General features: G+C 41.4%; 1 protein-coding gene across 3 annotated transcripts in view; it reads right to left on the bottom strand.

Moving 5' to 3' along the window:
* PRKAG2 (protein kinase AMP-activated non-catalytic subunit gamma 2) overlaps nt 1-12,482 on the bottom strand; it is a 552,351-nt gene that overhangs the window by 212,555 nt on the left and 327,314 nt on the right. The window lies entirely within an intron of this gene.

Genomic DNA, 12,482 nt, shown 5'->3' with positions numbered 1-12,482 from the left:
CTATTCTCTCTGGAGAAGAGACGATTGAGGGGGGATATGATATCAATGTACAAATACTGTACTGGCGACCCTAGCATAAGGAACAAACTATTCAGAGAAAGGAGATACAATAAGACATGTTGCCATTCACTAAAACTTGAAAGGCGGTTTAACCTTAAAGTGCGTAAGGGGTTCTTCACTGTAAGAGCAGTAAGGATGTGGAATTCTCTTCCACAAGCAGTCGTATCAGCGGGGAGCATTGATAGTTTCAAAAAACTATTGGATGGACACCTTAAAGACCACAACATACAAGGGTATACAATGTACGGTTAAAAGCAAACACACACACACATCATAGGTTGAACTGGATGGACTGATGTCTTTTTTCAACCTCACTAACTATGTAACTATGTAACTATGTAAGTTGTAGAAACATCTCAAGGATGATCTGTGGATACAGGATGCACCTGAGCTCAATTTTAAGGCTTATCTATGGGTAGTGTAAATATCTTCTAAACATGCACCGTTTAGGAGATATTTACTGAGCTAGCAGCCAGTTACGTCACCGGCTCATGCGTTCTGAAGGAACGGCCACCGGTGCCGTTACTACAGAGCAGTGTGCCGTGACTGGTGGCTCCCACGCACATGCGCAGGAGTAACGTCATCGCGGCTCGGGCCAGTCACAGAGCCGGAGCTGTGAAACAGGAAGGAAGACCAGGTAGAGATGGAGGCTGCCTTCAGCGATGGCATTGCATTACTGGAACGCTTTGTTTTCAGGCAAGTTTAACATAATGTGCTAGTATGCTATGCATATTAGCACATTATTCCTTTGCCTTGCAGGTAAGAAAAAGAAAAAAAAAGTGCAGCAGTTTACAACCACAAACATACATAACAATGGTAATTAAACTTAGTTTGAATTAAACATAGTTTGATAGATAGTTTGTGAGAAAACAAAGGGAAAGGGATTTGGAGTGGGAGGGGTACAGCTACAACCACCCCAAGTGTACTTCTTCCCTAAACATCCAGGCTTGGTAGGAAAGAGTTAACAGTGGACAGTGCAGTCTGGAGCCAGTCTATTAGCTAGGAAAAAAAGGGGGGGTAGGCAGGATAGAGGAGCAGGAGAGTGCCTTGCCGTGTGTTTCTATTGCATACAGTGTAGGTAGGCACAGCCCTGGTCTCTACATGGAAGGGTGGCTCCATAGGAGGCTACAAGAAAAAGAGTAACCCTGAAAAAGAAAAACTGGAGCAGTGGTCATGACACTAGCCTAAAGTGCTTCTAAAGGCAGAATGTTTCTTTTCTTAATGTATTTTGTGCATTAAGGTAAAAAAAACTTCTGAGAACAGCCACCCCACCCAGCCCCCTTTATACTTACCTAAGCCTGTTCTCGATCCAGCATTGTGCACAAGAGCAATGGCTCTCTCATTACTCATTGGCTTAGAGACTGTCAATCACAGCCAGTTAGGAGAAGTGGGGCCAAGCCATGCTCTGTATGTCAATAGACACACAGAGCCGGCTCTGGAGTGAGCCCGCATGAGTGCCCCCATAGCAAGCAGAGGGAGAAGCCAGGAGCGTCAGCAAGGGGCCCCAGAAAAGGAGGATTTGGGCTGCTCAGGACAATCAGAAAAATTCCAGATATATTACAAGATAATAAAAGGTGAACCTTAAGCCCGGGACAACGCATGTGATTTGCATAGGAAACGCACCGAATTCCTGTGAAAATCACTTGCGATGTCTGTGTGGTGCAACTTCAGCCATACATTTTGTATGGCTGCAATTGCATCGTATCTGCACCAAAATGGTGCAGGACCCTTTTTTTCGTCTGCACCTGAATCGCATTGCATGAATGTTCATAGCCATGCAATGTGATTCTGGCAATCACACTGCATTTTGTGACCTGTTTTGGGGTGTCGTTATGATAAAATTGACACCCGCAGCAGATCCCATGGATGCCGTGTGATTGCAATGCAATGCAGGAAACACACAGAATTCGCTGTGTTTCCTGCAACACATAGGCGTGAACCAGGACTCACTGTATATTGCAAACAATAAGTCTAGAATGTACGGAGTATGTCATTAGCAATCCCTGCAGCATCAGTAAACAAGGAGCACAGTTTGCCTTTACAGACCGATGAGCTCAAGAATCTTATCCAATGCAAGTAGTTATATATCAGCAATTGGCTGCCACAATAAAGGGAAAGTGCGTGAAAGGATTATTTAAAGTGGTTTTACACCCAAAACATAATATATTGCAGTTTACCAATCATCAGATCTGATGGCTGCATCAGTTTGCTTTTTTTTTTTTTTTCCCCCCTCTGTTTTTACCTGGCGATCTGGCCAGTAATACAGCTCCTGTATTAGAGTGCCTCCACTCTGGATGAAGGAGGAACAGAGATTAGACAGTGCGGTTTGTTTAATTTCAAATCTAAATTTGGACAAATTTTTAGTTATTTGAAAATTTGCATGTATCCGAATTTCAGAATTACAACAGTAAAGGATTAAAACGAATCGGAAATAACAAAATTCAAATTCATTCATTTAAATTTGAATCTAATTCTAATTGAATTCAAAAACAAGGAGAGAAAAAAATAGAATATAAAATAAAGGAACAGAATAGAGTAAAACAGAACAGAATATAATAGAAAATAAAAAAATAGAACAGAATAAAATAGAAAAGAAAATAAGGGAATAGAAAATAAAAGAGTAGAATAAGAAAAGAGAGTAAAACAGAACGAAATAGAAAATAAAAGAATATAATGGAAAAGGCTAGAAAAGAATAGAGTAAGACAGAACAAAATAGAATAGAAAATAAATAAATAGAACTAAATTAAAAGAATAGAATTGAAAAAAATTGAATAAATTAGAAAAGTATAGAATAGAAAATAAAAGACTTGAATAGAAAAAAAAAAGAATAGAATAAAATAAAATAGAATATAACTGTCTTCCGAAATTTGAATTTCGAATAGAATAGATTAAAATAGAATAGAAAACAATAGAATAGAATAGAAAAAAATAATAGAATAGAAAATAAAAGAATAGAATGGAATAGAAAAAACAGAACAGAATAGAGTAAAATATAAAGCATACAGTATAACCATCTTCTGAAATTCGAATTTCAAGTAGAATAAATCTGAATTCAAATAGAATAGATTAGAATAGAATAGATTATAAAATAATAGAATAGAAAAAACAATAGACTATAATTCAATAGAATAGAAAAAAGAGAAAGAATATATCCATCTTCTGAAATTTGAATATAATAGATTAGAATAGAAAAGAATAGAATAGAAAATAAGAGAATAGAAAAAAAATGGATTAGAGTAGAATAGAATAAAAACAGAATATAACCGTTCTTCTGAAATTCGAATAGAATAAATTCAAATTCGAACAGAACAGAACACAATAGAAAAGAAAAGAACAGAATAGAAAAAAAAAAACAATAGGATAGAATAAAATAGAAAGAATATAACCATCTTCCGAAATTCTAATAGAATAAATTTGAATGCCAGAGCTGAGGCTGTCAATCACAGGCTGTGTTTTGGAGCTCCCTTCCCTGTCACTTTTCTATCTTGGCGTCAGGAAAACTTATCAGAAGAGACTCATTCTGATAGCAGAGAAATAAAGCAGCAGACAGAAATGACACTTGATGCTCTGAACTGAGACAAGTAAAAACTATAGAAGGATATGCTTTGTTCATATTTCATGTCCGAGATTTACAACCACTTTAACCTCATGTATTAAAGCAAATCTATGGTCACAGCATACACTTTAATTTTTTAACATCAGCATTGTAATAGCAATACAAACAATAGTTTTAGATGGCAATCCAATACAGTGGCGGCTGGTGCTCGGTAATTCTGGGGCGGCGGAAAACCAATGCACCACCCCCCCTCCTCCCTTGACGGATGGAAGGACGCCCGGCCGGCCGGCAGGCAGGCAAAACAACACCCCATATTTCCTACCTCCTTACCTCCTCCTTCCTCCTGTTCGAGCCGGGGAATGTTGGATGGCTTGTAAAGCTATGCTTCTCCTCCAGCCGTGTGTCTCTTCCCTCTTCCTGGCAAGTGGCCAGTAAGATCGCTTCTCCTTTTGGTCAGTCGGGAAAGGGGTCTCACAACCCTCCTTCTGGAGGAGAATCAGTGTGACAATAGCCAATATTTATTCACTATTGCCATACAACTGGGTGGGCTCAGGGCGCAGTTCTCTGTGCCCTGAGCCCACCCTTTTTTTTAAGCTTATTAGAGCCTCTGGCTCTAATCACGTGCTTAAAAAAAAAATAAAAAAATCCCCTATTGGAATCCATGCGTCCGGCGCCCTGCATGTAGATTAGGGGGCCGGATGCATAGCTAGGGGGGGGCAGCGCCTCTGCACCCCTAATGGACGGACCACCACTGGTCCAATATGAACTTACAGTATGTGAAATAATCTCTTTTCATGTTATAAGTGCTGCCTGTCTGCTGGCCATCTCTTTTCACAACTTCCTGGATTCCCTGCATGCTTTGCAGCTTCTCCTCTGTTATTTACTTTCAATTTCTAAGGACTACATATCCCATAGTACCTTGCTGCCTGCAAGCAGTGATTTCCTATACTGATTTCACCTCCTGAATCTCTTCCTCTCAGCACCTCTGTAGCTCAGAAGACAGGCTCTGGAATGTGTCTACTCACAAGGTATGGTGAATAGATGTCACAGAATCCAAAGAAGCAAAGGTGTGGGGATCGTCACAAAGTAAATTTACATCTTCAAGATTGTTCAGACTAATACAAATAGGCTAGAAATGATTAAAATTTAGTGTGCAAATGGATATATGGTTTATATATATATATATATACATATATATATATATATATATATATATATATATATATATGGAAATGATTAAAATTTAGTGTGCAAATGAATATAAATTTTGACCATAGATGCGCTTTAAGCTTTGAAATTACTCAGTGCCGGATTTTACTGTTTAAGGCCATGAAGGAGCAGTGATGCCGCATAAATCATTCGACTGGGCTGTGCTGGCTGATTTCCTTATACAGGAATAGACTTCTCCTGTGTTTAAAAAAGTCATTTCTTCACATTTGTTGTAGGGGAGTCTATAGTATTTTAAAGTGAAACTCCAGACAAACGACACCATAGAATAAATACATTTAGGTGTTTCTGTTTTACCTGCCAAATGATTAACTGTTTTTTATAGCCAACTCTTTGAAATACAGTACAAGCATGGCGCACCTTCACCAAAAAATCAAGTTAAAGCTACATGGGAGAGTAAACAGGACATGGAAGGATCACAGCTCTGGTACCACGCATGCACGTGAGCAGTCTCCTATCTTCCCTTAGAGTCTTTTCAATTCATTTTTTGGCACTTTTTGTACTGAAAATCACTTCAGAACTTGACAAATCGCAGGCGCCAGGTTGCCACGGCGACCGGAAACCACATACCAGTGCCCGGGCCCCTGCCAGTTCACCCACCGCTGGCACCAGGCATGAGCAACTCCCACCACCTGACGCCCCAGACATGTAGCTCCGGGCGCCGGGCAGCCGATCCAGTTCCAACATCCAGAAGCAAAACAAAAAACCTCCAGCTCTGCTGCTTACCCACAGCAGAGCCAAAGTTTTCACTTACCTCCCCCGTGCACCCTCCGCCCCCTCCCCCAGCAGACCCGCTGCCGCTGTGCTCCCCCATACTCTCCCCCTTGGCACCAGCCAATCCGCATGCACCGTGGCCCACCCCTCCCACTCCCCATCAGTTCCCTGAGTGCAGTGCCGGAGATAAGCAGGGAGGTGAGCAGAGTCCAGCCCACGCAGCATGCCACACACCAAAAACCCAACAACCTCAAGTGTCAAATCCCCCCACCCCGAGAGCATCCTGCAAAACCACCCAGTGAGAAAGCTGTCCCACCCGGCAGCACCGCAACTGAATGAGACAGCCGCCCGTCCCCCAAATAAATAAAAACTTTTTTTTAGTTGAAAATGACTGGCTCCTAAGTTCTAGATTCAAAGCAAATGTGTCAAGCCCTGCTGTAGTTTATACTGCCTATACTGTACACTAGTAGAATTTTGTTCAAATTGTTTTGTTTGTTCAATTTTCTAATCATTACTGGGGTTAAAATCAACATTTGAATTTGACTGCAGTGACGGGAAAGTTAAAAGGAGCTGGACTGAAATTTTTTCTCAAACAAACCAATTTCGAACAGTGAATGTAGTTTTCATTTGGTAAAGTTTATTCATTCCAAAACTGAATGACATTTGTCATTGTATGTTCTCAGAATTTTTGCATTACGAATAGCCGGAACCTCTTTCTTTGGTGGGTTCCCCCTTTCGGGAAATATGAATATGTAACCATTGGTTCTGTAAGTTGCTGACGATCTCCTTTGTAATTTCCCTTTTGGGCAATTTTCTTAATGTTCTATATGTGACACAAATGTTTGTATTGTAGATTTTAAGGATAAGTTCACCTTTTCTAATATGTTACATGTTACACCTGTATTCAGTGTGTAACGTGTTAGTGCTGCAGATGTCCCTGTGCCCCCTGCTCCCTGCTGTAACAGCAGACCGGGGATCTTCTCTGCCCACCCGGCCACGTCACTCGTACACAGTATTCTGTGAATGGGAAACTACAACTACCGGAAAGGCTCTTGGTAGTTGTAGTTTCCCATTGACAGAATACTGTTGAGAATTGCTGTTGAGCGCTGTGGTAGTTCATTGAAAGCTCCTGTCAGTGTGTAGCTGAATGCTCCTAGGAGGTGCTCGTAGGAGGTCTGCAAGAGCCCTGCATAGCACCCACGATTTGGTGATTGTGAATACAATGCTTTGCAGGCTCCTAATAAAAAAATAAAATAAAATAAATGCACATTTGTTTACCTGCAAAAAGATGTGCATTTATTACTTTTTTTTTTTTGAAAAGGTGAACTTATCCTATAACCACTTTGATATCCCCCTCTCCCCATGAAGATTTGTGTCAAGACTTGAAAAGAGTTTTACTATGCATTATTATGCTTATGTATCCCATTGTGGTTGAGTTATATGAATATGGACCAGTTTCCATTATGTTTTTTTTTGTGTTTTTAACAAATAATAATAAATGCTTATGTTTTTAATAATGTCTGATTTTTCTTTGTGCCTTCAAAATCCCCAACCTTGCTGTTCTTCTACCAATTTACCTATAGGATGCGGCACTGTTCATACCCAAGTGGGCTCTATTCAGTTTTTGTCTTTTTACCATAATTGTTTAGCTATTAGGATGCATCCTCGCCCTTAGGCACTAGAGTGCCAAAGGCTTCTACCATCAATTATATACAAGCTCCTGGAGACGTGGACTCTTGAAGATTGTACCTTCTGGACCACGCAACCTCCATATATGCTAATTTATTCATAAATCATGTGAGTGCAATGATATTATCAACACTGTTCAACTGTTAATAAAAGGTTTAATCACACTAGGGTTTGTGCGCTGTCTTGTTTGTTTTCTTTCATAATTTATCTGCTTCCCAGTGGATTCTCTGAGAGCAGCATTCTCCCTAGCCCAGGAGTTTCCAAACTGCGGTCTGAGGGCGAGATGTGGCCCTTTGCTAGCCTTTATCCAGTCCTTGGGGCATGATTCCTCCCACTGATACCAACAATGTGGCACTATTTCTTCCACCGATACCAATGATGGGATACTATTCCTCCTACTAATAGGGCACTACTCCTCCTCCTATTGACCACAAGCCATATTTATTCTCACTGATGCTGGGCCTGTGACATTTTCTGCCCTCTGCTGGCCACAATCCGACCCTCCTAAAGTCTTAAGGACAATAAACTGTCCCTTTGTATGAAAGGTTTGGAGACCCCTACCCTAGCCCTTCAGGCTTCTGGACCTTTTGGCCTCTTGTTGGCAGAAAAGGAGTTTTTGTGAATGATTTTTGAGTGAGACTCAGTATTGGTTTAGGTTTAGCGCAATCACTTATAAGATATACTTGTTCAATAGATCTTTTTAGGCCTCCTATTCATATAGAAGACGTAAGGTTATTTTTAGGTAAACTTTAGAATAATAACTATAAATATGTGCATTTTCTCTTTAAAGACCATCACTAGACAAAGATTTCCCCATTCTCGTCCCTCTCACCTTTTAGGCAGTTTTTAAATCCTTAAACACTTTGTGAAGGTGAGACTCACCTAACTCTACTGTCCGTATCGCTCATCGGTGCCACCTTGGTGGTAGGTAATGACAGGAGGGTCCAGCCTTGAAGTCAACCAGTTGCATCACTCTGCTGCAGATTTCTGGATCCAGAGAAGACTGCTGGTACAGCCAACAGGAATTATCTACATCATCCATACAGTGATGTGGATATCCAAAGAAAGACTCTCCTCCTCTGCAGGGAAGTAGATGGAAGAGACAGGAGCTGGAGCATCATGTAACCATGGATTAAGGTAACTAGTTTGAGCTTTTGGGTTTGGTGGTGTTTTTAGGTTAGGTTTATTTATTTTATTTTTTTACTAACCTAGCAATGGAAATGTACTGGCAAGGTAGAAGCAGACGGAAGGAGGGAGAAGAGTAAGCAGGTAAGAGGTATGAGGTATGGTCTCCTTAGTTTGCTGCTGCCTCACACCACTGTATTCCTTAAAAGTAACAGAGTGCTGTAATTCCCATGTAAATCTCAGGGCTGGACGGACAGAAATGTAATGTGCACCATTTAGGAGATATTTGCTTAAGAAGCAACCAGTGCATGCGCTCTGAAGGAATGGCGTACCTGTGCCATTCTTTCAAAGTCCTGTGCCGTAAACAGTGATTCCTGTGTGCATGCGTGGGAGTGACGCCATTCATACCGCCAAAGCCTGCCAACCCAGAAGGAAGACTGCGTGAAGATTGAAGGGCCTACAGTGGTGAAAGCACGCCACTGGAGGGTTTCATTTTCAGGTAAGTATGTCATAATGTGCTAGTATGTGGTGCAGTATAGTTAAGTATAACTAAAGGCAAAACCTTGTTTTTTTAGTTTTGGATAGAGTGGAGAGGGATTAGACCCCCTGTCAGTTTGTATTGCTGACTGTGCCCCCGTTAGGGAGATTTACCCTCTCTAGTTGTCCTGTTTACCCCTATCATTAAAGTGAAAGTAAAAAGTAAAAGAAAATCCCAAATTTTGGGTTGTCCCCAGAAAAGCAATAGCGGGGAAATCTTCCATTGGAGACACTAGTTCTGGTTATCTGGGGGTCCCCAAGAGATTCTCTTGATTTACAAAGATTTCCTATCACTTTCTGTTTGGCTATGGGACAGGAAGTGAAGGGAAATTTCCAAAATGGCACACAGATGGAGAAAAAAAATCTGACAGGAGATATAACCCTCCCTTACTCTATCCAAAATGGAGAAAAAGGTTTTGCCTATATTTCTACTTTAAACTGCTTAGATCCAATTTTTTATATTTTTTTAATTTTTTGCTGCCTTTACTACCGCCCTAACTATCTGCTATATCCTGTTGTGAAGTTATTGCCCTGCTTAGTATTGTATGGTCTGCAAACACTGAGATTAAACTATTTATTCCAACCTCTATGTTAATAAACAAATTAAACAGAATTGGTCCCAGGACAGAGCCCTGGGGTACCCCATCCACAACTCCAGACTATTCTGACAATATGCCATCAATCACCACCCTCTGGACACACACCTGTTTCTATTCAGGTACATACAATGCTATCAATATAAAAAGACCTTAATTTGAATATTAATCATTTGTGGGGTACTGAATCAGATAAAGTTCAAGTTGACCTTTTGGCATCACCTGGCTAGCAAATGTCCATTTCTAAATTAAAGGAGCTGGGTGGAAAATTGTCAGCTGAACAGTGATTGCATCCAATCATATGCAGTCACTATTCAGATATTTAGGCAGGTATAGGTTGTGTGAATGCAATAGTGGGCAGTGTGGATTTGTTCATTCAAGCCAGTCAGCAGGGATGGGGGAATCTTTTGATTTCTCTCATTCAGCCCCGCAGTGTGTATGGCTTACCTGATATATATATATATTTTTTTTAAAACCCCACCACTCTGTTGGTATGCCATGTACAGAATATTGTATTCCAGAGTCTGACTTCCTTTTCAATTTACCTACTGTGTAGTCGTCAATCCTGGCAGTCGCCTGCATTGTGTTTGCCCATTATTGGCAAATCTGGTTATTGATGAAAGAGAAATGATTCAGCGCTGCTACTGGTTATCCAAATAGCCAGAATACAAATGTGCAAATAAGCAAATGTTCAAATCTAATAACAAACTGCAATAAATGATAACAGCAATATACTCCTTGTTAAAGGTAAAAAAAGCTCAAAGTCCAATAAATCAATAAATATGGATATAAATATAGTGTCCATTCAGTGCAAAATGAAGAAAGTGCTTCTGTGTTCCACTTGCTAAAAATAAAGTGCCAGGTGCTCCCCCTGTGGTACCCTACATACCGCATGACGCTAGTAAGCTGGCAGAATATGTATCTTTGTGTGTAGTCACAGCTCCTTGGAACACTGCATTAAATATCCAGTCAGTTGGAGAGATCCTTATAGGTAGCCATTCTTAAATCCAGAGTGCCCTCATAAAGATAGAATGCCCTCCATAGTGAAGTATATAAAGGTATTAATTTTATTTATATGAAAAAACCTACTTTCAATGGGTCAATATCAAACAGACAGAGCACGGCGCGGTGGTTCGCTGCTCTTGCAGCGTGCGCTCCACCGGCCGGAAGTGACGTCGTTCATGACCAGGATGATTGGATGGCGAAACGCGTCTAGCGATTGGCTGAGCGTACCTGGTCATGAACGACGTCACTTCATTCTCTTTCATCACTTTAAAGGCACTAGCACTTTATTCTTCAGCAGCAGCTACATATGCACATTTATATTTAAATGTATGCACATTAATCTACCATAAGCACAACGTTATTTACCTTTCTACATCTGGTTATTGAGTAGTTAAATGTGAATTGATCTTCAGTGGCTCATCCTGCTGCCACTTCTGCCACTGCCCTGGTGTCTCTGGTGAACTCCCTAAGTCATGCTGCTCTCCAGCCTTCCCTGCTGGGTCCTCCCCCACCCTATTCTTCTTCGGTATCTACACATATTAATCAGCATTCTGCCTATGTCTATGGACATCCTACTTATTGCCAAGGGTATAGCCAAACATATTTGTGTGTCAGATCAAAGAAATTGAGCGTGCCGCTTCAGGCTCTAGTAGGTCCTTAAATGCTAACAAACGCTGGGAGTGCAGGCAGGGAAAAAGCTGGTCGGGGCATGGCCTGGACAGAGTCTAGGATGAGGCTGCTTCCACTCTTTACATGAGGGTTTTGGGTAATGTGCGGCTCCCAGGATTTTTCTTCTTTAGAAGGCATTGGCACATGTCCTAATTCGTCTAGTACCCTGGACACTTTCAGGCTTCCTATTCTGGAGTTTGTGAACACTTAGGTGTGCTTTTTACCAGTGTAATGTTAGGGGATTGTTTAGGTTTAGTGTAGCGTTCACCAGTGAGTAGAGACCACGCCAGTTGGTCAGGCTTATTGATCCACTTTTATTGTAGATAAAGAAAATGTCCAGCAAAACAAACAGTTGCCCATGCAGGGATATCCACAAGCAATGAAAAAACAAAAGAAAGATTCAGCCTCCTGGCTCTCTAGCTGCACCGCTGCTCAGGCTTCATGCCTTGGTCATTTAATAGGGTCCCTTCATTCATATACAAACACTGCACCTCAGTTAGCACTCTTTCTTGCACAGGCCTGGGCCCTCTGTTCCATCATAGACTGCCTAATGCAGCCTCTGGCTTCTCCCTTGCACACCTGGACTCCTCGGGAGGGTGGAGCCCAGAACTCTGGTCAGGACTCTCCAAAAAGCCCTGCATACACCTGCATAATCAGTGTGCTGGCTTGTCCTAAAACCCGGTCCCAGGATTGGAGATTTCCTCCCACCAGGTCAGTCCAAAATCTCCGGGCTCCAGGTCCCAAACCGGATCCTACCAACCAAGTAGGAAACTGCGAAAACAGTTCCCTCCAAAGTATCTTGGAGCCCCTCAACCTGCCTAGTTGAGAATCCTGAGCGACATACACCATGACAGATAAGCAAAATGTCATACCATTTTTAGATTAACTTTAGTTGCTGAGAAGCTTATCATGACCCTGATTGACCTCCACCTGCCCTGACCTCTCCTGTATTTCTGACCACTTTCTTGCTCTTCTTGCACTGTCTCCGCCAAGCAGGATATAACTCTAGGCCTGACCTTAAGCACAAACTTGCTTGATGCCTAGTACAAGCCTTGGACTGCATAGCTGCCTGCTGAACATGATCCACTCCCACCATAAGGAGCCTCTGTTTAAGACTAGACACTTCTAGATTATGCACCTTGGCACTAACCTGCTGGTGGTTCCAAGCATTCTTGCCCATTCTACCAAGTTTGAAATAATCCTCCAGTTGAATGCACACACGCAAGAAAAATTACATTTTCCTATGGAATAATGAAGATTGAGATAAGAGCTGCTGAAAAAAAGATGTGATCGAGAACTATCT

The sequence above is a fragment of the Pelophylax lessonae genome (genome assembly GCF_965119305.1).
Source record: "Pelophylax lessonae genome assembly, chromosome: 5".
NCBI classification, from domain to species: Eukaryota; Metazoa; Chordata; class Amphibia; order Anura; family Ranidae; genus Pelophylax; species Pelophylax lessonae.
Note: the sequence above shows the minus strand (reverse complement) of the source record. Positions and strands in the feature narration are given on the sequence as shown.